Below are 27735 nucleotides of genomic sequence, written 5' to 3'. Positions count from 1 at the left end.
AAAGGAAGATGAGTCTTTGCTGTCGTCAGATCTGTCAACTGAGTTAAGTGACCACAAGGAACAGATGCCTCTTCTTTCTTTCCTGGAGGATGAGGAGAGTGTTGATGAAGAGGAGCTGCCAAGTTTATTGATGCAGACAAGACCACTGTCTATCACAGAGGGAGTTTTTGTGTGGTGCAAATTTAGACGCTTTCCTACATGGCCGCCACAAGAGGAAGCCCTGCAAGGAAGACGTTGATTAAGCTTCAGAGGATACCAGGAATCTATACAAAGAGTACTACAGTTTGAAACTGGCCAAAGAGAAAAGCAGCAGCAGCAGCAGCAGCACAAGTAACGTTGCAACCAGACATAACAGTGAACAATCTGATTCTGCCCTTCAGAAGGTCTGCTGGGGTTCTCATCTTGAATCGCAGTGCTTTTCCGGCGTCTTCGCCCAGACCGCTTAGTGCCCTGGACAGAGATGCTCTGAAGGCCTCTGCGCAATATTACGGCTTCAAGCTCAAGAGCAACCTGACAACGCTGACTCACAAGGAGAAACCCCTCTCGTTGAAAAAACCCGGACGTGTGCCTGTGAACTCCTTAAAAAAAGATGCTCCAAGTGTTCAGAAAGATAACACTGTCACCACAACCCCTGAAGCGGAATCCAGCCCCCCCGGGCGGGTGGAGCCGAACCCTGAAGAACCTCTCGAGCCATTTCGGCACATTCCAGAACCGGCCAAAGGTTCTGTGAGTCCTGGTAGGACGCAAGTGTCACCTATGTCCAGTGGAGATGTAGAAAAAGATTCAGAGACTTTACCTGGAGCAGTTGGACCTGCAGATTTTGGAGGGCTTCCTCGTAACGACCCGCCGGAATCTATTTGTTTCGATAAAGTCCCGAGTATCTATCATGATTTACGACAAGTGTTCAGTAAGGACCGAGCTCAGTCTCTGGTACGATTGTGCCATCAACTTGCTCGCTAACACCCCCCTTCCGAGTTCTCGCTTGTATCAAGTTTCACACAAGGAACAAGAAGCATTGAGGGAGTACATCGACAGCTGCCTCTCCGCTGGCCTTATTAGACCATCTAGATCTCCTTTGGGGGCCGGGTTCTTTTTTATAGAAAAGAAAGACAAGTCACTACGTCCTTGTGTAGACTATCGGGGGCTTAACAAAATCACCATAAAGAATAAATATCCAATTCCGCTATTAGATTCTGCGTTTGCCCCTCTCCAATCTGCAACCATCTTCACTAAACTGGATCTACGTAGCGCCTACCATTTAGTCCGCATACGGGAGGGGGATGAATGGAAAACTGCATTCAAGACCCCACTGGCACATTTTGAGTATCTAGTCATGCCTTTTGGGTTGACCAACGCCCCCGCCGTTTTTCAGAGCCTTATAATGACGTGTTGAGAGATTTATTGAATGTATTTTGCTTTGTGTACCTGGACGACATAATGATTTTTTCTCGTACGCCCCAAGAGCATCAACGCCACATCAGGCTCGTCTTGCAGCGTCTCTTGGAGAATCGACTCTTCGTTAAAGCAGAGAAATGCGAGTTTCATGTGGAGTCAGTTTCGTTTCTTGGTTTTGTCATAGAGAAGGGTCAGCGGTGGTAGAGTGGCCTGCACCCACCACTAGGAAACAGCTACAACGTATCTTGGGTTTCGCCAATTTCTACCGACGATTCATCAGGAACTATAGTCAGAGAGCCCTTCCGTTAACCTGGGTGGAATATGCCCATAACACTCTCGTCTCGTCAGCCACAGGTCGGTCTCCTTTCATGTCTGCCTGTGGCTATCAGCCGCCGCTTTTTCCGTCACAAGAAGGGCAGGTGGAGGTCCCGTCAGTGCAGCGTCATCTGAGACGGGCTCATCGCATGTGGAAAGAGACCAGGGCCGCGTTGTCTCGCACCGCCTCCAGGAACCGGATGATCGCAGATCGTCGTCGTCGCCCGGCGCCAGCCTATCAGGTGGGCCAGGAGGTGTGGCTGTCGACGAGGGATCTGCGTCTGGCCGGCACTTCGAGCAAGTTAGGGCCCCGCTTCACGGGACCGTTCGTGGTGGACGCGATCGTCAGCCCCGTCTCCGTCAAGCTCCGGTTGCCGCCCACCATGAAGGTCCACCCAGTCTTCCACATCTCCCTGCTTAAGCCGGTGGCCACCAGTCCCTTGGCTCCGCCTCCCACCTCGCCTCCTCCTCCACGGATTATCGATGGTGACCCGGTGTACATGGTGCGGGAAATATTGGACTCGCGGTGCAGGGGTAAGGGGTTCCAGTACCTGGTCGACTGGGAGGGCTACGGCCCGGAGGATCGGCAATGGGTCTCCCGCTCCTGGATCTTGGACCCGTCCCTTGTCCGCGCTTTCCACGCTGCGCACCCATCGAAGCCGGGTGGTCCGCCAGGAGGCGTCCGTTGAGCCTTGAAAACTTGATGTCATGCACTTGCACCATCAATTCCCAGCGCCTTTCACTTGATAGGCCAAGGCCTTCTTCGTCCTTCATTCCAACAGAGAATTGCTGACGAGCAAAGGACTTTAAAGCCAAACTGATTTATTCCCGGACTAATGGAATGGCAGGTGTTTGAAGTACACTTATGATAACCAAATGATAAGAGCAAAACTAATGCTTTCAATAAAGATATATCCTTTATTATTTACTCACATCTATAATCATTATATATTCTTCATTATATGATCACTTTTGCTTGCTGTACTGTGTGAAAGGTTAGGGTCGCAACCACCTTTCCGAGGACGTGGTTGGGAAGAGATAACTGTTAAGACTAAACAGTGAGTAAGGGTGAACAGTGAATGGAGACATCAACACCAGCTGCAACGTGATGTTCATGTGACATTTGCACACATGTACGTAAATTGCACTCACATACACACACATAGTCAAACAAGTTCAGTGTGTGTTCAACAGCCCCCACCCTTTAGGTTGGACACACCTATGTAGTAGCTTTCCCAATAAATGAGGAGGTGAAGGGGGAGATCGTTAGGGTTACGTGCCGAGAACTGAAACCGAACGCTTTTCCTCGTTCCCTCCTGGTACCAGAATCGAGTCTCCTGTCTCCTCCTTTTGGTTATTCCCGAGTGTCAAATTGGACCAACCTAACAATTTGTGTCCCACATGACATCCTTGCACGTTGCTCCTGCACCACAACAATCCACCCCCAAATTGGAAAGTTTGAAATGGCAGCAATAAACAGGGGGAGGAAAACAAAAAAGAATGGGAAAACAAAAATTGAAAGAGTTGCTATCCGGCCAAGTGGCACCGGTGCTGCTGCACAGATGAAGGTGCCAAAGCCTGTCAAACACAAGGCACCCGCCCAATCCAGTGGCTGAGGGTAGACCTGACTGCCACTCATCCAAACCTACAGAGGAGAGACACAAAAAGGACCAACAATCACCACTGTGTACTGTAGAGGTGTACGCATTCCTAAAAATGTCCAATGCGGCACAAACTGGCTTTGAAGTGACCTGAACAGCACAAATAAATGGTCGTTTGTCAACTTTTTCAATTATAGGGGTGTATTTGGCTGAGGATAAGCGCTAGCATTTTTAATAATTTTTCGACGAAGAGGCATTAATTCACCAAACCATATACGATTAAACGAGATGTTCTTCCCTATGTTACTTCTATTGCACCATATAGATCACTTTAAACATAGTTGTAAATGGAAAACGGAACAAACTGAAGACAAACACACACACACTGATGTGTCGGCCCGGAGCCAGACCCCCACGCCTTCTCCCAGGGACCAGGGGCGCGCCGAGGCGTTCCCGGGCGTCAGCTGAAGGATCCAGTGGGCCGACACCAAAGAGGCGAGAATCAAAAGGTTTCTTAATCAATCCGCAGCTAAGAGGACACACCAGAAGTTTCAAAGTGCTTGAAGCCGAGATCGTTCGAAGTCCAAAAATAAACTAAGTCCAGAGGCCAAGGTGCAGGCTGGTCACAAACGAGTTTATTCAATCAAACTCGGAGAGGTACAGATGTGCACATCGGAAGAGCTCTCAAAAACTCCCCGGAACATACACAGGTTTTATAGCGATATGAGGGCAACCCCTCTAGCGATATGAGGGGCAACCCCTCTCTTTCCATTGGTTAGTTTCCAAGATCGTTTGTTAACTTAATGGTGTCATATTGCGTTGTGTATTCTGATTGGCTGTGGCTTTTCTTGTTATGTAGATTTTAATGGTATCTATAATTATTCCATAACTTACTTTGTAGATTATAATGGTAACACAGTTGTTCTGTTTATTAAAATATAATAGGAGCCCCTACTGGGCCTTTTTATGATTGCTTATGGTTTTTACCATGTCTGTGTGGCTGCCTAGTATTGATCCTTCCTGAGTAGACAATGACCGTTTTTTTTGTTTGCTGATCTCAGCAATAGCTTGTCGGGGTGATCTACCTGTTTTCGCCATGTTTTGCTTATCTTGTGCAGATGGTGCCTGTGGATTTCCTCAGATGACGGACAACTTGTTTTTCTTTAAGGACGGGTACTATGCTTTGCTAGGTTCTGTTTTTTTCTTAACAATGACCTTTTAGGGGCGACCATCCTGTTTTGCTCTTGACAACCATACTTATTTTCCACTTGCTTCGTAGGAAAATGCAAGGTTTGCATTCTTCACTCACACCGTTTAACATAGGACGCATATTCTTATGTCCTTGCACTTCACCTTTTGCTAAGTAAGCCGTTGGTGAAATGATATAGCAATGCATTTGTCACGTTGAGCCCGAGGCGATTAGAAATCGCCTCGTGCACAACAGAAAAAACGAGGTGGATCCCCGGAGAAGCAGACAACGAAAAGATCTTGTGAGAACAAAGGGATTTTAATAAATAACAAAAGGAGCCCGAACAGGGAAAACGGTAACAGAAAGCGCTGGTCAAATAAGAACCAGGAAAAAATAAGGAAGATAACCGAAAACGCTCGCGAAACGATAAAGGGCGAGGAACTACCGAGATAACAATTAGATCACAATGTGAAGTACGCGAAGATTGGGGCCGTAAGGCAATAGGGCAGCGAGAAATGGTCGAACGACGAGAATAGCAAATAGCGAGCAATGGCACGGTAAGGAATTCTCCGGCAGTGAGATGACTGCCGGAGTCGCCTAATAAAGGCACGTAATCAGCCCGAAATAACGGGCAGGTGTGCCGAACAGGTGGCGGGAGAACCCGCCACCTGCTGGCGAGCACGCGACGTGACAGTACCCCCCCCTCAATGGACGCCTCCCGGCGGACTACCCGGTTTGGACGGATGAGCAGTGTGGAAGTCGCGCAGAAGGGACGGGTCAAGGATCCAGGAGCGAGGCACCCATTGCCGCTCCTCCGGCCCGTAGCCCTCCCAGTCGACCAGGTACTGGAAGCCCTTGCCCCTGCGCCGAGAGTCCAGGATGGCACGAACCGTGTACACCGGGTCCCCGTCGACCACCCGCGGGGGCGGCGGCGGAGCGGGAGGGGGCGCCAAGGCGCTGGAAGACACAGGCTTGAGCAGGGAGACGTGGAACACGGGGTGGACCTTCATGGAGGCCGGCAGCCGGAGCCTGACCGCGACGGGGCTGATGACGGCCTCGACCTCGAACGGGCCAGCGAATCGGGGCCCCAGTTTGGCAGACGAGCCGGCCAGGCGAAGATCCCTCGTAGCCAGCCACACCTTCTCTCCCACCGCATATGAGGGCGCCGGGCGCCGACGACGATCAGCGATCCGCCGGTTCCGGGACGCCGTGCGGGACAACGCAGCCCGGGCCTCCCTCCACACGTGATGGGCCCGCTTAAGGTGGCGCTGCACGGAAGGGACCTCCACCAGCCCCTCCTGGGACGGGAACAGCGGTGGCTGGTAGCCGTAGGCCGTCATGAACGGCGACCTGCCTGTAGCGGAGGAGACGAGAGTGTTGTGGGCGTATTCCACCCAGGGCAGGTGGTCGGCCCAGGATGCCGGACGGTGGAGACAAACACAGCGGAGGGCCGCCCCCAGATCCTGGTTGGCGCGCTCAGCCTGCCCATTGGACTGAGGGTGGTATCCCGAGGTCAGGCTGGCCGTAGCTCCGAGGGACCGGCAGAACCGCTTCCAGACGCGGGACACAAACTGGGGCCCCCGATCCGATACGATGTCCGCCGGAATGCCGTGGAGACGGAAGACGTGCTGGATGAGGAGGTTGGCGGTCTCCAGCGCCGACGGCAACCTGGACAAGGGCACAAAGTGAGCGGCCTTGGAGAAGCGGTCCACGATCGTGAGCACGACCGTCCGGCCCCGGGAAGGCGGTAGGCCCGTGACGAAGTCCACGGCGATGTGAGACCACGGGCGGGGAGGAATGGGCAGCGGCTGGAGCAGTCCTGCCGGAGGTTGATGTGACGACTTGCCGCAGGCGCAGGAGGTGCAGGCCTTGACGAACTCCGTCGCGTCGTGGCGGAGCTCCGGCCACCAGAAACGCTGGGCGACGAGCTGCACAGTCCGGTTCACCCCGGGATGACACGCCACCTTGGATCCGTGACCCCACTGCAGGACCTCTGAACGAAGGGCAGGAGGCACGAACAGCCTCCCCGCTGGGCACCCTGCCGGCACCTGCACCCCCACCAGGGCGGACTGGACCCGCTGTTCAACCTCCCACTGGACGGCCCCCACTATGCACTGGGTCGGGAGGATGGTCTCCGGGGAATGGTCCCACCCCGCAGGTTCGTGGAGCCGGGAAAGGGCGTCAGGCTTAGTGTTCTTAGACCCGGGGGAGTAGGTGAGGACGAAGTCGAACCTGGTGAGGAAGAGGGCCCACCGGGCCTGACGGGCGTTAAGTCTTTTTGCGGAGCGGAGATATGCAAGGTTCTTATGGTCGGTGTAAACAGTAAAGGGTTCCTTAGCCCCCTCGAGCCAGTGCCGCCACTCCTGTAAGGCGGTTACTACAGCCAACAGTTCCCGGTTGCCCACGTCGTAGTTGGACTCGGCGGCACTGAGTCGGCGGGAGAAGAAGGCGCAGGGGTGCAGCTTCTGGTCGACTGGGGAGCGTTGGGACAGCACCGCACCCACCCCTGAGTCCGAGGCGTCCACCTCTACGACGAAAGGGTGGTCAGGGTCAGGATGTTGCAGAACCGGGGGACTAGTGAACGCCGCCTTAAGACGCGCGAACGCCGCATCCGCGGCAGGGTCCCACTTAAAAGGGATTTTGACCGAGGTAAGGCGGGTTAGGGGAAGCGCCATCTGGCTGTAACCCCGGATAAAGCGTCTATAGAAGTTGGCGAACCCCAAGAAACGCTGCAGTTCCTTGCGGTTGGACGGGACCGGCCAGTTAGTGACCGCACGCGTCTTAATGGGGTCCGCCCGTAGCTTGCCCTGTTCTATAATGAACCCCAGGAAGGAGATGACGGGAACATGGAACTCACACTTTTCTGCCTTGACGAAGAGCCGGTTCTCGAGCAAACGTTGTAGCACCAGCCGAACATGTTGCTGGTGCTCATGCAGAGAACGAGAAAAAATTAAAATGTCGTCAAGATAAACAAAACAGAAGATGTTGATCATGTCCCGGAGCACGTCATTAATGAGGTTCTGGAAGACGGCAGGTGCGTTTGTGAGGCCAAAAGGCATGACGAGATATTCGAAATGGCCCAGGGGGGTCTTAAACGCGGTTTTCCACTCGTCGCCCTCTCGGATGCGAACCAAGTGGTACGCGCTGCGTAAGTCTAATTTTGAGAAGATGGTGGCTGATTGCAATGGGGCGAAGGCGGAGTCCAACAAGGGTAGCGGGTATCTATTTTTAATTGTAATTTCATTTAGTCCACGATAGTCTACGCAGGGTCGTAGGGACTTATCCTTCTTCCCCACGAAGAAGAAACCCGCCCCTAACGGTGAGCGTGATGGTCTGATGAGACCTGCAGCGAGCGAGCTGTTAATATACTCCGTTAACGCCTCACGCTCGGGATGGGATACCTGATACAGACGCGAGGTTGGCAACGGAGCGCCCGCCTGCAGGTCTATCGCGCAATCGTAGGGGCGGTGTGGGGGCAAGGAGCGCGCGCGATCCTCGCTAAAGACCTCCCCAAGGTCCCGATAGCACTCCGGCACTCCGTCAAGGCAGATCTCCTCGGGGGGCGTGACGCGTTCGTGCCTCCCGACGGCTGACCGCAGGCAGTGCTGGTAACAATAAGGGCTCCAGCTATCGATAGCGGGGCGCGCCCATGAGATCACCTGGTTATGCGTCTGGAGCCAGGGTAAACCGAGGATGATCGGGGCGTTCCGGGACCGCATAACATAAAAACGACGATGCTCAATATGATTCCCGGATAATGAAAGCTTTAACGGCTCCGTTCGATGCGTTACCACCGCCAGGAGGCGCCCATCCAGATCACGCACCCGCTTCGCCACAACCAACTCCTCTAAAAAGCACCCCAGTTCGGACGCGAGATTAGTGTCCATTAAACAATCATCGGCTCCCGAATCCACCAGGGCCCGAACCCGTCTTGACCGGGACTCGCCGAATACCTCCGCCTCGAGCTCGAGTCTATTAGGATGTCCTGGTCGCTTATCGACTCGCCTAGACTCGGGGGGCGACGCGCGGGGCCGTGACTCACAGTACTCGGGAGGAGCGTGGAAGGACGATCCCGGATGGCTGGTTGCGGCGCGGGGGGATGGTTGGGCGCCGCTTGTTGTAGCACGGTCGCGATGACGGCGCCTTTCTTCCTCCGCACCACCGTCCTTGCCGCCCAGCTGCATCGGCTCGTCCCGGGAGTGATCACCGAACCCACGATGTTCCTCACGGTACGTGGTGCGGCGGGACGGATACCGATCACCTCCACGCTCCCGGCCTCGCTCCCTCAGGCGATTGTCCATAAGGAGGGCGAGGTCGATCAGCTCCTCCAAATCGGTGCTGTGGTCGCGGGTCGCCAGCTCGTCCTTGAGTAATGAGTTCAGGCCACGGCGAAACAGTCCACACAGGGCCCGATCGTCGTAACCGCTCTGCGCGGCCAGGATCCGGAACTCGATGGAGTAGTCAGCGACCGAACGCCTTCCCTGCTGCAGGGCGAGCAGCCGCCCCTCCGCCTCTCTGCCCCGCACGGGATGGTGGAACACCCGACGGAAGGCTGCCACGAAATCCGGATAGGAGGTGCGGAGATTCGGCTTAGCGTCGCTGGTCGCGATTGCCCACGATGCCGCCGGACCTGTCAAGAGACTCATGACATAAGCCACCTTGGCGGCGTCAGTGGCATAGGAGGACGGCTGTTGGTCAAAAACTAGCGAGCAGTTGTGTAAGAAGTGTCCACACTGCCCGTGCTCACCCCCGTAACGAGGGGGATGTGGAAGCGAGGGCTCCCTCGACATAGTAGGGTACGAGGAGGGAGCCTCCGGGATGGTAGGACGAAGCCCGGAAGGTGGTCTTCGTTCCTCCACCCGAATAAGGCGAGGTTCGAGATCATCGAACCGATGAGCCAGCATGGAGACCGCGCCGTTGAGTTCCGTAAGGGCTTGGCTGTGCTGACTCATTTGCCGCTCTTGTCGAGCAAGAGCGGACAAGATCTTTTCGGCGTCTGCGGGATCCATGGTGGCCGGAGAATTCTGTCACGTTGAGCCCGAGGCGATGAGAAATCGCCTCGTGCACAACAGAAAAAACGAGGTGGATCCCCGGAGAAGCAGACAACGAAAAGATCTTGTGAGAACAAAGGGATTTTAATAAATAACAAAAGGAGCCCGAACAGGGAAAACGGTAACAGAAAGCGCTGGTCAAATAAGAACCAGGAAAAAATAAGGAAGATAACCGAAAACGCTCGCGAAACGATAAAGGGCGAGGAACTACCGAGATAACAATTAGATCACAATGTGAAGTACGCGAAGATTGGGGCCGTAAGGCAATAGGGCAGCGAGAAATGGTCGAACGACGAGAATAGCAAATAGCGAGCAATGGCACGGTAAGGAATTCTCCGGCAGTGAGATGACTGCCGGAGTCGCCTAATAAAGGCACGTAATCAGCCCGAAATAACGGGCAGGTGTGCCGAACAGGTGGCGGGAGAACCCGCCACCTGCTGGCGAGCACGCGACGTGACAGCATTGAGTGTTTTGTCCGAATGAAACCTATTAGAAGAGATCAAAAGCGGGTAGCTAATACAATTCGTTAATATACCATTAGCTCCTGGGTTCTGCACTTGCTTGACATTAATTCCCCTGTTTGACAACCGTATGCCCGTTTTTTCTCTATCAGCTATGGGTTATTAACGTGGTTTAACACAGTATTAATATAAAACACACACACACACACAAAAGACTATTAATGGAGGGGCATCGAGCAATGGTTGTTTGAGATAACGCCAAACAAACATTAACCGAATACATTTGCATCACATACCTCTTCATAAATATCCAAAAGACCTGCCAAAACAATGACATTTTTCAAGTGAGTTGTGACCTAAGCTATGAATCTTTTCTGGAGATGAAAAAAAAATGTGTTTGCAGGCGGTGTACAGTTCTTTACGGAGCCCCTAAGGGGACATGGAAGGAAAAAAAAAACTTTGCGAGATCTCGCAATCCTTCTTTGCGAGATCTCGCAAAGTAATGCGAGATCTCGCAATGAAAGATTGCGAGATCTCGCAAAGTAATGCGAGATCTCGCAAAGAAGGATTGCGAGATCTCGCATTACTTTGCGAGATCTCGCAAAGAAGGATTGCGAGATCTCGCAATACTTTATTTATTTATTTTTAATGGTCGTTGACTTGCTTCCGGGTCATCGTACGTGCTTCCGGGTCATCGTACGTGTAAACGCAGACAACAGTTATGGAGCGTGTTCAAACGTTCGTGAGTTTAATAGAATTTTACTTTGAAATCGGCTTGAAATACAAAGACATTAAATCTGTTCTTGATGTTAAGTACGGTTTCCAAATAAGTGAAAGACATTTGAAGCGAGTGCTGAACCAAAGAGGACTATTTCGTCGGAAAACGTTCAATGACTTGGCAGTCCTGGTTGACTTCATTCGCAACCAACTGCAGCATTCCGGACAACTACACGGTTACAGGTGGATGTACAGTAAGTGCAGAGAATATGGACTTCTTCTCAGGAAAGAGGACGTTCGTCTGGTCCTGAAAGAGTTGGATCCGAGAGGAGTGTCGTTAAGGCAAGCAAGACGTTTGAGACGGCGAAACTACTTCTCCAAAGGGCCCAATTTTATATGGCACATTGACTCCTATGACAAACTGAAACCATTTGGAATTTGTATCAATGGGGCTATTGATGGTTTTTCAAGGAAAATAATGTGGCTCAATGCCTACATAACTAGTAGTGACCCGAAGTTGATTGGGGGTTACTACATCGACGTTGTGCACCGTTTGGGGGGTTGTCCTCGAATCGTTCGAGCTGATCTTGGGACTGAAAATGGTCACGTCAAAGGCTTTCAGCGTTTCCTCGTGCCAATACCGCCAGGCAGCACTCTTGACAGTTACTTGGATGGAGCCAGCACCGCCAATCAAAGAATTGAATATTGGTGGCGGTTTCTTCGCAGCCAGTGCATGGAGTTCTGGTTATCCCTCTTCACAGACCTCAGAGACAATGGCTTCTTTGATGGTGGATTTCTGGACAAAAACATCCTACAATTTTGTTGCATGGGACTTATTCAGGTGAGTTCATACATTCTGATAGACTCGTTAATTAAATGTGTATTTTTGTATGTGAGAGTGAGTTGATGGGAAAGTGGACAGGAACACCCAAGAGGATAATGGTGTGTGGTGAAGGTGAAGGAAAAGTTGGGGAGATGTGGTACACATGAGAGGGGAGGAGTGAGACAAAAAAGCAGCTTCACGCTAAAAGTTCTTGCTCATAAAAGCCGATATGACTGTGCAACTCTTATTTAATCTGGCTGTATATTATTTTCAACAGGATGAGTTGGATGACACGGCCTTAGTTTGGAACAGCCATCTCATCAGGCCCTCAAAGAACATGAATGTCCCCAGTGGTCAGCCCAACGTGATGTATACGTTACCTGAACTTTATGGTACAACGGACTTCCTCTCCCCGGTTGACAATGAACAAGTTCAACTGTGCAAAAGCCAGTGTGTGTTTCGTTTGACCATGCCTTGTGATCCAGATGTATTTGCATTGTGTGCTTTTTTAATGGCCCAGTCCGATCTAATGCCACCAAAAGATCCATTTCAGGCTGTGAACTTGTATTTACACCTCAGAGAGGCCCTCACCGCTACTCTTTAAGATAAGAAAACCTTTATTAGACTCGCAATGGAGAAATTCCTAATTCACAGCAGCAAATTTATGAAAGGAAGAATATAAAATATACAAAATATAGGAGCTGCTGGAAAGGCGGCCACTCTCACGGCTGCTGGAAAGGCAGCCACTCTCACTGCGCCATTTTGAAGTCAAAATAACACAACACATAGGACAGACAGCCGTGCAATCTTCACCAATTTTCTGCATACACTTTATAAATTACAGCAATCTATGTATTGCTTGGTGTTTGGACCAAACTATATTACGGCTCCTCAACTGGTGTGAGAAGTAACATTTATTGAAGCCTGAATTTGACCATTGTCATTTCTTTTATCACTTCACCTTCAAAGGATAATTGAAACACTTTTGATGACAAATAATATATACCCATCATAATTAAAAGCATTGTTTATCTGCTGTTTTTCTACCTGTACAGTATAAGGACAACATATTTGATCTACAATATAAAATGTTTGTCTGTCAAAGCATTACTGGTGTAAATAAACATTCTTTCTTGGTTCCTGACTTTATTCACAAATACTTAACCAACGTGGATGCTGGGGAGTATTCCTACACAATTGTACATCATCCCAATTGAATTTTCACCTGCATGTAAATGATGACTGCGTAAATGTCACTCCTCACTTTCGTCAGCAGGTGGTTTCTTGTGTTTAAAAAAACTGTTAAGAATGATTTGGAACAAATTTTATTCACATTGACAAAATCTTACAAACATTAATCTCAACATTTTAAATGGAATGTACAACTTCAGACCTTTGGGTAAAACTGAAAACTCCCATCTTGCCTGAAACCATCATGAGAATAAGTGGTGCAGAAAATGGAAGGAATGGAGAACTAACACGGCGGCCCGGTAGTCCAGTGGTTAGCACGTCGGCTTCACAGTGCAGAGGTACCGGGTTCGATTCCAGCTCCGGCCTCCCTGTGTAGAGTTTGCATGTTCTCTCCGGGCCTGCGTGGGTTTTCTCCGGGTGCTCCGGTTTCCTCCCACATTCCAAAAATATGCATGGCAGGCTGATTGAACACTCTAAATTGTCCCTAGGTGTGAGTGTGAGCGCGGATGGTTGTTTGTCTCTGTGTGCCCTGCGATTGGTTGGCAACCGATTCAGGGTGTCCCCCGCCTACTGCCCGGAGACGGCTGGGATAGGCTCCAGCACCCCCCGCGACCCTAGTGAGGATCAAGCGGCTCGGAAGATGAATGAATGAATGGAGAACTAACACAGAATCGATTGCATTTTAATAATGCACAATACACAAATGGAAAACAATTGCAGACTGCCCTTCACGTGGTTAACTATGCCAGATGTTTTACATCTCAAAAGTGCCAAGAGCCAATAAAATTTTTAAATCTTGCCATTCTCTCATCAAGGTTTTGGAGCACACTTGGAGATCCACCCAGTACACCTTTTTTCCTCGATCTTATTTTGTCTCTCAATCTTTGGAGGAGCATTTCATTATCACCCCTGGACATTTTTTGTTGACAAAAGCAAAGGACAGCTATTCGATCACCATAGGAAGTGATATATTTGCCCATTTGCTCTTCAGTCATCAGAGAAATTACCTCCATGTCAACCTGCAAAGATAAATTGTGAGAATGAATACTTGAAAGTTTGACTTGATTAATAATAACTTTTAACAAATGTAACATGAGTGATGGTACAGAGCAGTCGTCATTATTTGTATTCAATATTACATAATATAATAATAATAATACATCAGGAAGCAGCAGCACATTTACTAACTGTGATGTCTTTTTAGAATTGTGTTACATAAAGTCATTATTGTAAGAACTAAGAACATCAACAGTACAGGTAGAGTATATAGAAATGCTAGCTTCACTTTCCCTGAAATGCTAGCTTCACTTTCCCTGCCAAGTTAGTTTCTCACTGTATTTGGAGGCCTGCATGACAAATTACTACTACGATGACTACTACTAGTAATAGAATTTATGTAATGCTTTTCTTACTTCTCAAAAGAATCAAACGGTTTGCACTACAGTAGTGTATTTACAAAACAGAAAATTAACAGTAGAGAAAGTGAGCGTGTCGGAGCCAGTGTCCATTTTGCTATTGCTACGCTTATTATGTTAGTGTATGGGTGTATGCCCACCTTGTCGCTTTTCATGCGCGTAATGTCCACCTGAGCGACATTTCTTGATCGCAAGAAGTTTTCCAAGTCCTCCTCCATTATTCTCTCCCCCTCCGATGTCGTGTGTAGTCGCTCAAATTAGCCGCGCACGACAGTCAACATTCGCCAAGCTGACCCGGAAGTAGATCAACGCGCAGGAAAAGAACACGCTCCATAACTGTTGTCTGTGTTTACACGTACGATGACCCGGAAGCACGTACGATGACCCGGAAGCAAGTCAACGACCATTAAAAATAAATAAATAAAGTATTGCGAGATCTCGCAATCCTTCTTTGCGAGATCTCGCAATCTTTCATTGCGAGATCTCGCATTACTTTGCGAGATCTCGCAAAGTTTTTTTTTTCCTTCCATGTCCCCTTAGGGGCTCCGTAGTTCTTCCAGTTCTGGAATGAAGCAGTGAGCTAGTATTGATGAAAATGCAAAGTGCAAATGACTGGTTGAGACCCCCCCCCCCCCCCCATCACTAGTTTGTCCCACTCCAAAAGGCGTAAGGATGATTTCCTTCTTACATTTGTAAGAGAACGTGGTAAGAATTTCGGACTAGTTATGTAAAGCTTGCACATAACCAGAAAAGAGAGCTTAGTGACCAGCCATCTCTGCGACCCGCGTCCTAGACGCATCATTTTCCTGCGGGACGCACAGTTCCAAATAATGTGCGATTTTGGAACGCAAGGAAATTTCTCAATCAAAACAAAAAAATATTTTTTTTCCAGCAATGATCGCAGTTTGACAATCGCCGCCATTGTTGTTTTGATCTCACGTTAAGTAATCTTGTGTGACGAGATTTCTGTTCTCGCGAGACGAGATTGGCGAGATCGGCAGACGATTGCCAAGATGAAACAAGTGTTGCGAACACGTGTTGTGAAAGTTTATTGCGGAGATATCGCAGAGGAAGCAGCTAAAGTTGGATAGTTTTTTTGCGATAAATTGACTTTGAGAAAGCCTTGCATCTGCCATGTTCCGTTTTTGGCACCAGGTGGCAGGTGTTTCATTTCTGCCGCCTGCACACCTGCTGCCTATTTGGTCCGTGATTGCACCTGCTATATCTAAGCGCTCCGGCGGTCGACTCATCGCCGGTGTATTGCATGTGTTGGGAAACAATGTCTTGTATCCTCATTTTTGTAATGATGTGATGTGTTCTTTATTTTGAACGGATCTGGCAAGCCAAGACACTACGCCATATCCGGTCTGTACTCGGCGCGAAATATTTTTCTTTTCTTATTCCTGTTCAGTAGCGATGAGAGGCGGCTGCTCTCTGTGCAGACGGCAAATCAAACATGCCACGTGTGTGAACTAAACGAGTAAATTCATCTCTCGTCGTTATTCTCCCAAATACATCCGGAAGAAGCGCACACCTCAACAGCATGCCATGCCACTCCTGTTGCCCATGATCGTAAATATCAATCGAGACCATTCGTTGTTAGTTGTATTTTCGCCATCCCAAGGGAATCATTATATTAGCACGCGTGAACTAGTATTTGTATTAAACATATCTTCCTTGCCGTTTTTTGCAAGCGTTTTCTGTTGTCGCGTTTTCCTTATTTCCTGGTTCTCGTTTTTTACCAGCGCTTTCTGTTGTTAATTTGGCGGGGGTTTTGTTTGTAATAAACATTTTTGTTTTGACGAAGTCCTTGTCGGTGTCTGCTCTTTCTGGGATCCACTTATTCTCGTTTGCTCTGTTACGTACGAAGCAATTCCTTTTCCTGCTTCGTGCGTAACGTGACAGAATCATTGGAAGCAGAGTAGAGAGAAGAATTTATTAACTCAAAAACTGAACCGTGGGATGAAATAATAATAATACATTTTATTTAGAACCGCCTTTCATGCCACCCAAGGACACTGTACAGACAATACAATGTAAAAATAAATAAGAGAAATATTGTATAAAAACAGGACATAAAATCACAAGACAGAGGAAATGAATTATGTGTTGTAGACAGTCCTGAACAGGTGTGTTTTTAGATGGGACTTGAAAGTGGAGAGAGGTTTGTTTGTTTGATTATTGAGCATATATAGTACACACAATAACAGATTGACAAGTCAAACAAAAATTATGGAAGGAAAATTAAAAAGTAAGTAAAAGAAAGAGGGCGGCCCGGTAGTCCAGTGGTTAGCACGTCGGCTTCACAGTGCAGAGGTACCGGGTTCGATTCCAGCTCCGGCCTCCCTGTGTGGAGATTGCATGTTTTCCCCGGGCCTGCGTGGGTTTTCTCCGGGTGCTCCGGTTTCCTCCCACATTCCAAAAAAAACATGCATGGCAGGCTGATTGAACACGCTAAATTGTCCCTAGGTGTGAGTGTGAGTGCGCATGGATGTTCGTCTCTGTGTGCCCTGCGATCGGCTGGCAACCAATTCAGGGTGTCCCCCGCCTACTGCCCGAAGACGGCTGGAATAGGCTCCAGTACCCCCCGCGACCCTAGTGAGGATTAAGCGGTTCGGAAAATGAATGAATCAATAGGAGTCAATGTGTGACTGTTGGGACAGTTTTTTTTCATCTTCCGAACCGCTTGATCCTCACTAGGGTCGCGGGGCTGTCGGGATAGTATGTCGTAGAATTAAAAAAATAAAATAAAAGTATACTTATCTCTTGAAAATGTATTCACTTTTTTTCCTGTGTTTAATGAATGCATTTTTTAAGATCTTCAATTTGTAAAAAAAACTAGAGCTGTCAAACAATTAAAATATTTAATCTAATTAAAAATGCAATTGTCATAATTAACACAAATGAACTAAAAAATTAATCGTGATTACTCACATTATTTTATCGTTTCTGAATTTCCTTTTACATTTTTTGTCCTATTTTTCCCCATTTTAATGCTCTCATCTCAAAACTACTGATATACTCTAAAATGGTTCAATGAATTTGTTGTTTACGATGATACTAGTGCAGCGTGTTATACCGGAGACAAATTCCTTGTGTGTTCTACATACTTGGCCAATAAAGATGATTCTGATTCTGATCAACTTGGAATCATGAATCAGTTTTCTATGTGCCAAATGCAAATATTTACTGAAATAATTTCAATTTTACATGAACATTTTTCACTTGGAGCAGTTGTTCACACATAATCTCTCATACAATATTACTTTCCATCAACAACAGTGAAAAAAATATTTTGTCACACAACAGCTGCTTTAACAGTTTTTTTAATGAAATCAAAACAAAGCAATATAACATTATAAAGTGCACATCTAAGGTAAACTAGTACTCAGCCTATAGTGGATTTAAACCATAGTTGCATACTTCGTTTTTCTCAAGTTTGCTTTTAAGACAGCAGTCTGTTTCTGTATGTTTGTTGGAGAATAACGAGACCCTGGACACCAGTGTTCGTTATGTGTCGCTGTATTCAAAACTGCCGTGTCCATATAAATAGAGCGGGTGGAGCTTCTCTGTGTTCGTCTGACAGTGACGGTTCAGCGGTGCAGTGGTAGCGACCTAGCGAAAATAAAACGTCTCCAGTGTTGTCATCGAACCAAGTGCAGTGGTCCGAAATGAGGTAGACACAAAAACCGTAGAGAGACTTCCGCGAAAGAAGTACCAACATAATCAACATAGCCTGACTTTGTTAGGGGGAGTGAAACCCCCCTCTTTCAAAATGGTTTGGCCCGACCTAGCGTTTTATTTTCGCTACGTCGCTACCACAGCACCGCTGAACCGTCAATGTCAGACGAACACAGAGAAGCTCCACCCGCTCTATTTATATGGACACGGAACGCTGTAACCTTCCACACAAAATAGTTCCAAACAAGTAACAATCGCGTCAGTGGCATACACCGTATACCTGTATGATACACAGAGAGAGAAGAACAGGTAACTTTGATCTTGTCAGTGGAGCAATCTGGCAACTTTTCAAAAGTAAACTTTGCATTCATAAACTCTTTAAGTATCCGTTTTCGGTGTCTCGCGCTGCCATGGCTGGCAAGACATGGGCGTGGACTTCTGCAGCGCGCTTGTTGTTTTGTTCTGGTGTATTTATAGAGCAACGTAACATCCGCTTGTGACGTGTCCCACGTTAATCTCGCGAGAAAAATGTAATCCCGTTAAAATTCATTTAAATTAATGCCAATAAAAACGCGCTAAACTGACAGCTCTAAAAAAACATATATTATTTTTGTCACGAATGAAGGGTTCTGATCTAATGCATAGCGATGATGTACATATCATACAAACAGCTCTTACCTAGATTTCTTCTGGTCTTCCTATATTCAAATCCACCCCCATTGAAGTGGGAGTAACAAAGGATATTTGGTGGACTGTACAACAAACAGCATAGAGCTGAGGCACTCCACTCGACGTGAGGCAGAGTCGCTACTTTTCGGATCGCTACTTTTCGGATCGACGATCTACTTTTCGATCGACTAACCTCACGGGATCTACCCTTACCGACGTGCGCGCGCACACGCACGCACGCACACGCACACACACACACACACACACACGCCATGATGAGAAACAGCCTGAAACTGAGGCATGCGAAGCACTTCTGCAGCCTGTTAACTATCGTAGCTCACAAGTACCATTTTAAAGTGCTTCCCTGGACAAACCTAGATTCCTATTCTTTGCCCGTGCCCTCTGTGAATTGTACACGAAGCAAACTGAATGAGAAGAATGACGATAAAAGATAGAGCGCAACAGCTCTTATCACAAGCTGCAATTGCAGACTGCTAACAACTTCCGGTGATGTAATCAGGCGCCACCGTAAATTCAAGATTTACCTGCTTTATTTTATTTTTTAAATATTTATTTTGTCAAAATGAGACTGATAGGATGATTAGGGTGCAGCATACATGACACAAAAAAATATATTACTAACATGTACAAAGACACACAAATGGTTGTTTGTTTTTTTTTCTCCTCGACACTCTTCAGATCTACTCCGGACCTGTCTTAGATCTACCGGTAGATCAGGATCTACCTAATGAGCAGCCCTGTGCTAGATAGTAGTCAAGAGGACAAATAGTCGGTGTGGACGGGTACGATGGAAATGTGCTACGTACAAATAGAAAAAATTTGAGGCCAGTCATTTTTACTCTCGGACAAGGTGATCAAATAATACAGATGTGTAATCTACAAACAGATGCCTAACACCCCAAATTGCTTTTTTTGGTCCAGATGGAGAAAGGTCTTGTCCATCAGAGATGGTTCAAGGAGAACATTTGCTTCTAAAGGGGTTAGGAATTCCTCGATGAGGCCACCAGGCGAGAGGCCCTTCTGCCTTGGCAGAGAAAAAAGTATCCAAAGTGGAATTCCTACACCTTGGTTCTTAAAATGTTTACAGGTGATATTGTCCATCCATTTTCTGATCCGCTTCTCCTCACAAAGGTTGCGGAGGGTGCTGGAGCCTATCCCAGCTGTCTTTGAGCAGTAGGCGAGGAACACCCTGAACCGGTTGTCAGCCAATCGCAGGGCACACAGAGACGAACAAGCATCCACACTCACACTCATACCTAGGGACAATTTAGAGTGTCCAATCAGCCTGCCATACATGTTTTTGGAATGTGGGAGAAAACCCATGCAGACTTGGTGGGGAACATGCAAACTCCACACAGGAAGTCTGGAGCTGGAATTGAACCTGATACCTCTGAACTGTGAGGTCGACGTGCACACCATTGGTATTGTATTCAATGAAATTAAAACACACTGAACTTGTATTTGAGTATTTAATGCAACAAATAGTAAGTAGCAGAGGTGGGCTAGTTGCAAAAGTGTGTCATTCCTCAGAGGCCTGGGCACCTGTTCAACATCGTCAGTCCGTCATTATTTCAAGCCAAACCAAACTGTAATCATCAGTCAGTGACATTTTTTTTTCCCCATCCATGTACGTTGAAATACTAACTCCTTCTGTGAGATATAACACTTGTATTTAGTGCCCCATCATCTTCTACTCTTGGGAAAGATGTAAAATTATATTTATACATTTTAAAGGAGTGATCTGCATTGCTTATTTTTCCAATTTGAAACAGTTCTTAGTATCAAATGTATCAAAACCCATGCATCAAGGACTAATATGGCATTTTGTTTGGTGGCTGGCCAGTAGGCGCCAGACGATCACCACCAAGAAGACCTTAGAAAAATTCCACTCAAAATGAAAAAAAAAATGTATATATATAAAAAATGTATATGTATATATATATATATATATATTAGTGTATCTGTCTATGTAGTCTACTGTATCTATTTTATATCTCTATGTATTTGATACATATTATAACAATTTTAGATAAGCAGAATACATCGATCACTAATGATAAGAAATGTTTCCTTCATCTGCGCGTCTGATTTTGTACGGAGCCCCTAAGGGGACATGGAAGGAAAAAAAAAACTTTGCGAGATCTCGCAAAGTAATGCGAGATCTCGCAAAGAAAGATTGCGAGATCTCGCAAAGAAAGACTGCGAGATCTCACAATACTTTATTTATTTTTAATGGTCGTTGACGTGCTCCCGGGTCATCGTACGTGCTTCCGGGTCATCGTACGTGTAAGCGCACACAACAGTTATGGAGCGTGTTCAACCGTTCGTGAATTTAATAGAATTTTACTTTGAAATTGGCTTGAAATACAAAGACATTAAATCTGTTCTTGATGTTAAGTACGGTTTCCAAATAAGTGAAAGACATTTGAAGCGAGTGCTGAACCAAAGAGGACTATTTCGTCGGAAAACGTTCGATGACTGGTGACTACACGATGTTCTAGGCACAAGACTGGAGACGTTTCGTATTTTTCTGTGGTCGCTACCACTGAGTCGCTGAACACCCAACGTGCCTCAATGCATCGTCACTGCCAGAAGCGAACTGCAGGGAAGCTCCACCCCCTTTATTTATATACACCCCATAACACGGTATCCCTCCACACAAAATAGCACCAAACATTAAGCAATAATACCAGTGGCATACATTGTCACCCAACAAGGACGTTCGTCTGGTCCTGAAAGAGTTGGATCCGAGAGGAGTGTCGTTAAGGCAAGCAAGACGTCTGAGACGGCGAAACTACTCCTCCAAAGGGCCATATTTTATATGGCACATTGACTCCTATGACAAAATGAAACCATTTGGAATTTGTATCAATGGACCTATTGATGGTTTTTCAAGGAAAATAATGTGGCTCAATGCCGACATAACAAGTAGTGACCCGAAGTTGATTGGAGGTTACTACATCAACGTTGTGCACCGTTTGGGGGGGTTGTCCTCGTATCGTTTGAGCTGATCTTGGGACTTAAAATGGTCACGTTAAAGGCTTCCAGCGTTTCCTGGTGCCAATACCACCAGGCAGCACTCTTGACAGTTACTTGGATGGAGCCAGCACCGCCAATCAAAGAATTGAATATTGGTGGCGGTTTCTTCGCAGCCAGTGCATGGAGTTCTGGTTATCCCTCTTCACAGACCTCAGAGACAATGTCTTCTTTGATGGTGGATTTCTGGACAAAAACATACAACTACAATTTTGTTGCATGGGACTTATTCAGGTGAGTTCATACATTCTGGTAGACTCATTAATTAAATGTGTATTTTTGTATGTGAGAGTGAGTTAATGGGAAAGTGGACAGGAACACCCAAGAAGATAATGGTGTGTGGTGAAGGTGAAGGAAAAGTGGGGAGTGGTGAGATCTGGTACATATGAGAGGGGAGGAGTGAGACAAAAAAGCAGCTTCATGCTAAAATTTCTTGCTCATAATAGCTTATATGACTGTGCAACTCTTATTTAATCTGTCTGTATATTATTTTCAACAGGATGAGTTGGATGACACGGCCCTAGTTTGGAACAGCCATCTCATCAGGCCCTCAAAGAACATGAATGTCCCCAGTGGTCGGCCCAACGTGATGTATACGTTACCTGAACTTTATGGTACAAGGGACTTCCTCTCCCCAGTTGACAATGAACAAGTTCAACTGTGCAAATGCCAGTGTGTCTTTCGTTTGACCATGCCTTGTGATCCAGATGTATTTGCATTGTGTGCTTTTTTAATGGCCCAGTATGATCTAATGCCACCAAAAGACCCATTTCAGGCTGTGAACTTGTATTTACACCTCAGAGAGCCCCTCACCGCTACTCTTTAAGATAAGATAAGAAAACCTTTATTAGTCTCGCAATGGAGAAATTCCCAATTCACAGCAGCAAATTTATGAAGGGAAGAATATAAAATATACAAAATATAGGAGCTGCCTGTAAAGGCAGCCACTCTCGCGGCGCCATTTTGAAGTCAAAATAACACAACACATAGGACAGACAGCCGTGCAATCTTCACCAATTTTCTGCATACACTTTATAAATTACAGCCATCTATGTATTGCTTGGTGTTTGGACCAAACTATATTACGGCTCCTCAACTGGTGTGAGAGGTAACATTTACTGAAGCCTGAATTTGACCATTGTCATTTCTTTGATCACTTCACCTTCAAAGGATAATTGAAACACTTTTGATGACAAATAATATATAGCCATCATAATTAAAAGCATTGTTTATCTGCTGTTTTTCTACCTGTATATGGACAACATATTTGATCTACAATATAAAATGTTTGTCAAAGCATTATTGGTGTAAATAAACATTCTTTCTTGGTTGCTGACTTTATACACAAATACTTAATCAACGTGGATGCTGAGGAGTATTCCTGCATAATTGTACATCATCCCAATAGAATTTTCACCTGCCTATAAATGATGACTACGTAATCATCACTCCTCACTTTCGTCAGCAGGTGGTTTGTTGTGTTTAAAAAAACTGTTAAGAATGATTTGGAACAAATTTTATTCACATTGACAAATTCTTACAAACATCAATCTCAACATTTTAAATGGAATATAAAACTTCAGACCTTTGGGTAAAACTGAAAACTCCCATCTTGCCTGAAACCATCATGAGAATAAGTGGTAAGTATATTTGCCCATTTGCTCTTCAGTCATTAGAGAAATTACTGCCATGTCAACCTGCAAAGATAAATTGTGAGAATGAATACTTGAAATTTTGACTTAATAACTTTTAACAAATGTAACATGAGTGATGGTACAGAGCAGTCATTATTTGTATTCAATATCACATAATATAATAATAATAATACATCAGGAAGCAGCAGCACATTTACTTACTGTGATGTCTTTTTTAAATTGTGTGACATAAAGTCATTATTGTAAGAACTAAGAACATCAACAGTACAGGTAGAGTAGATAGAAATGCTAGCTTCACTTTCCCCGCCAAGTTAGTTTCTCACTGTATTTGGAGGTCTGCATGACCAATTACTACTACGATGACTACTACTACGATTAATAATAATAATAGAATTTATGTAATGCTTTTCTTACTTCTCAAAAGAATCAAACGGTTTGCACTACAGTAGCGTATTTACAAAACAGAAAATTAACAGTAGGGAAAGTGACCGTGTCGGAGCCAGCGTCCATTTTGCTCTTGTTACGCTTATTATGTTAGTGTATGGCTGTATGCCCACCTTGTCTCTTTTCATGCGTGTAATGTCCACCTGAGTGACTTTTCTTGATCGCAAGAAGTGTTCCAAGTCCTCCTCCATGATTCTCTCCTCCCCCGAGGTAGTGTTGACTCTCAAATGAGCCGCGCACGTGATTCTCTCCTCCTCCGAGGTCGTGTAGTCTCTCAAATTAGCTGTGCACGACAGTCAACATTCGCCAAACTGACCCGGAAGTAGATCAACGCGCATGAAAAGATTGCGAGATCTCGCATTACTTTGCGAGATCTCGCAATCTTTCTTTGCGAGATCTCACGATGTTTTTTTTTCCCTTCCATGTCTCCTTAGGGGCTCCGTAGATTTTGTGACTTTTCCAGTATGGAGGGTTGAGGGGGCTAGGGGGGAGGTCTTCACCAGCAGACTCTTGTTACAAGTTGGACAACATCTGCAGTACATATTTTCAAGCCATTTGAGCATTTATTCCAAATCCCTGATATCAAACATGAGTGTGTTACACTAGTTCGATATCTTTCAGCACATGTTCGACACTCAGCCACACTAGTGACACACTTTGTCGAACTAGTTGCACAGAAATCCTCACTAGCCACTCATTGTTGGCAACTAGTGCCACTTTTGTCCAACTAGTGCTGACAAAATTCTAACTAGTGACTCCTGGAAGCACACAAGCAGAAGGAACTTCCCAGCTAGTCAGCTTTTTTTATGCCCGAGTGGCCCACTAGACCAAACTAGTGAGGTTCAAAGTCTTACTAGTTTACTAGTAAGGTTTAAAAAGTGTTAACATGTTAACTAGTGAAACATGGATTGTTCTAACATGTTAACTAGTGGCCTATGATTTCCTGCACTAGTTAACTAGTGGGAGCTGAAATATCCACTAGTTAACGAGTGGAGGGTAAAACATTGATAGTGCACTAGTTTAAGACCGTTAAAGCCTTGATATCCAACTAGTGAGTCCAAAAATGTTACTTACTCACCAGTGATGCCCCATATATCCACTAGTGCATCATTTTGACTTCACTAGTCAAACTAGTGAAGTCAAAATGTTGCACTAGTGGAACTAGTGGATGTCACCCTACTCACTAGTCAACTAGTTAAATGGTCGTTTGATTTAACTAGTGATGGCAAAATGTTCACTTGCACAACATGGGAAACACTAATGGCTCACTGGTCACACTAGTACGCTAAATGCTAATCAGGAGGCAGGACAGTGCCAGAAGTGAACACCTCCTATTGGCTCCATGATAAGAGCTCCACCCAGCAAAAAAGTAACCCTTTAAACCCTGATGCTGAGCTTTCACAATTATTTACCACCATTTGCGTAATATCTACAGTATACAGAAGGAATCAAGCAATTTTTACCAGTCAATGTATCTGTAGGTGATGTTTATTTATTATGTACACAGAGATTAAGAGTAATGGTACAGCTCTGCAGTATCTTTCCACTTTTATATATGTATGCTAAATAAAATTAATAGGGGGCCGTATAATGCGCATAATGAAGATGAATGAATGAATGAATAATGCAACAGTTCTGCAACTCCCTAAATAATGATGTGAATTTTCAGTTGTTGCTAAATCAGTTAGGATGCTATAATTTGTGGTGTAGATGCGAATTTAGGAGAGCAGGACAATATATCGCATTGCAATTGGAGCAGCAGCTTAGTTGATGATGTCCCCAAACCGGCTCATCTATTATATTTGTCGTGCAATACAACGAAAATGAGCACAATTGAAAAACAAAGGCTTCTTATATTTTAAAATAAAATAATCACATGTTTACCGTTCTGGGGTTTCTACAATCATGAATGAAGGCATGATTTACAGCAGGTTGACAGCAGTGTGATCGAGCAAATTAGATGGAGTAAAATTTGATTGGGGCTTCACTGATTTATTTCATACAATTCATATCGAAAACACAGTTGAAAAATATTTGATTGTTAAAATATTTAAATACAAGAACCATATCAAGAAATTAACAAAACATACAGTTTTTGTAATGAGGAGAAAAGTCTAAAAACATATCACAAATGACAAATGTTGTGCCTCCTGATCACCCTCCAGCTCCCGTTAGAAACATAGTGCTGCTGAAGGTGTGCCGGCAGAATGGTTGTGATGCAGGAGGTGCTGTGGACTCTCCCAGAAATAGTATAGGTCTCCCAGGACCTAGTTTAGTTTAGTTGGAGATCCAGTAAAACACAGTGCAAATGTTACATTATTTATAATGCACAGTTACAGTCTTGTGAATATTAAAAAATGTACTTCATGTAATGCAGGCAGCGAATAATTCAAACGAACTAAGGCAGCAAACAGTAAGAGCAAAATCGTGTTCCAAACATTAACTTTAACTATTTTTTAAATGTCTGTTGAGGTGTGCGCTTCTTCCAGATGTATTTGGGAGAATAACGACGAGAGATGAATTTACTCGTTTAGTTCAAACAAGTGGCATGTTTTATTTGCCGTCTGCACAGAGAGCAGCCGCTTCTCATCGCTACTGAACAGGAAGAAGAAAAAAAAGTATTTCGCGGCGAGTACAGACCGGATATGGCGTAGTGTCTTGGCTTGCCAGATCCGTTCAAAATAAAGAACGCATCACATCATTACAAAAATGAGGATACAAGACATTGTTTCCCAACACCCCCACTTATACTCAGTTTGCTGTAATGTCAACAAAATTAAATGCACCAAAATAGAAAACAATGTGGACCCTCTCACACATTTCAGATTCCAAAAACAATAGGTGCAACCTCAATCAACTTTGACTTGGTGGCTGGCTTCGTCATAATGTCAGCAACCATAGCTTCAGTAGGACAGTACAGCAAATTTATTTTACCCTCATTAACTGTGGACCTGATAAAGTGGTAATTTATGTCCACATGCTTACACCTCTGTCTATGAACAGGATTTTTAGCAAAGGCAATTGTCCCCTGGTTGTCCTCGTACACCGTTGTTTTTGTGTATTGGTAGTTGTCAATAGCCTCTAGCAACTGTTCTAGATACAGGCACTCTTGTATTGTTGAAGCTAGAGCCATATATTTAATTTAAGGATATCATCATAATTGCAGTGGCCTAATATCTCGTGCCTTTTCTGAATGTTGTGACATGTATTTTTTAATTTGTCATTAGGCTCATTCTCAGTATGCAAATAATACAACTTGCCATACACATGAATATCATATTTTGTACCTCCTTTTGTAATCCATCTTTGCCTTCTTTGAATACAACTGTAGCTCCGCTGGTGGTCGCCTTCTTCACGGAGAAAATATCTTGGGGATATGAAGGAATGTATAGAGCATCCCTCAGCGTCGTTTTGTGTCTCAGTCCTTTGCTGTCTATCAGAGAAACCTCAGCATTCCCCCTCCTCTGTGCGACCCCGCTGCATCGCGTGCCGTCCGCCAGCTCCACACTGTGTTTTTTGGCCTGAACGTGCTGTTGAAATCCTTAAACATGGTCACGTCTGTGATGATGTGAGAAGTGGCCCCTGTGTCCACCATCAGCCCTCTCTCCAGGATGTCGGCGTCCAACCGCTCTCTGCACCCGGTGTCGCTGTGTTGGATTTATTATTTTTTAGTAATCATACATTCGCGTATTATTCGATTGTCAATTTATGCTCGGAAAGAAGAATGCTTCTGCCTGTCATGATAGTTTGATTTTGCTTGCATTAGTTGGCTTTGCCTGCAATGAAGAACGCTTATGCTTTCAATAAAGATATATCCTTTATTATTTACTCACATCTATAATCATTATATATTCTTCATTATATGCTCACTTTTGCTTGCTGTACTGTGTGAAATGTTAGGGTCGCAACCACCTTTCCGAGGACGTGGTTGGGAAGAGATAACTGTTAAGACTAAACAGTGAGCAAGGGTGAACAGTGAATGGAGACATCAACACCAGCTGCAACGTGATGTTTATGTGACATTTGCACACATGTACATAAATTGCACTCACATACACACACATAGTCAAA

The sequence above is a fragment of the Hippocampus zosterae genome, unplaced genomic scaffold, assembly GCF_025434085.1.
Source record: "Hippocampus zosterae strain Florida unplaced genomic scaffold, ASM2543408v3 HiC_scaffold_22, whole genome shotgun sequence".
In the NCBI taxonomy this organism is placed as follows: domain Eukaryota; kingdom Metazoa; phylum Chordata; class Actinopteri; order Syngnathiformes; family Syngnathidae; genus Hippocampus; species Hippocampus zosterae.
This window is presented reverse-complemented; position numbering follows the sequence as displayed.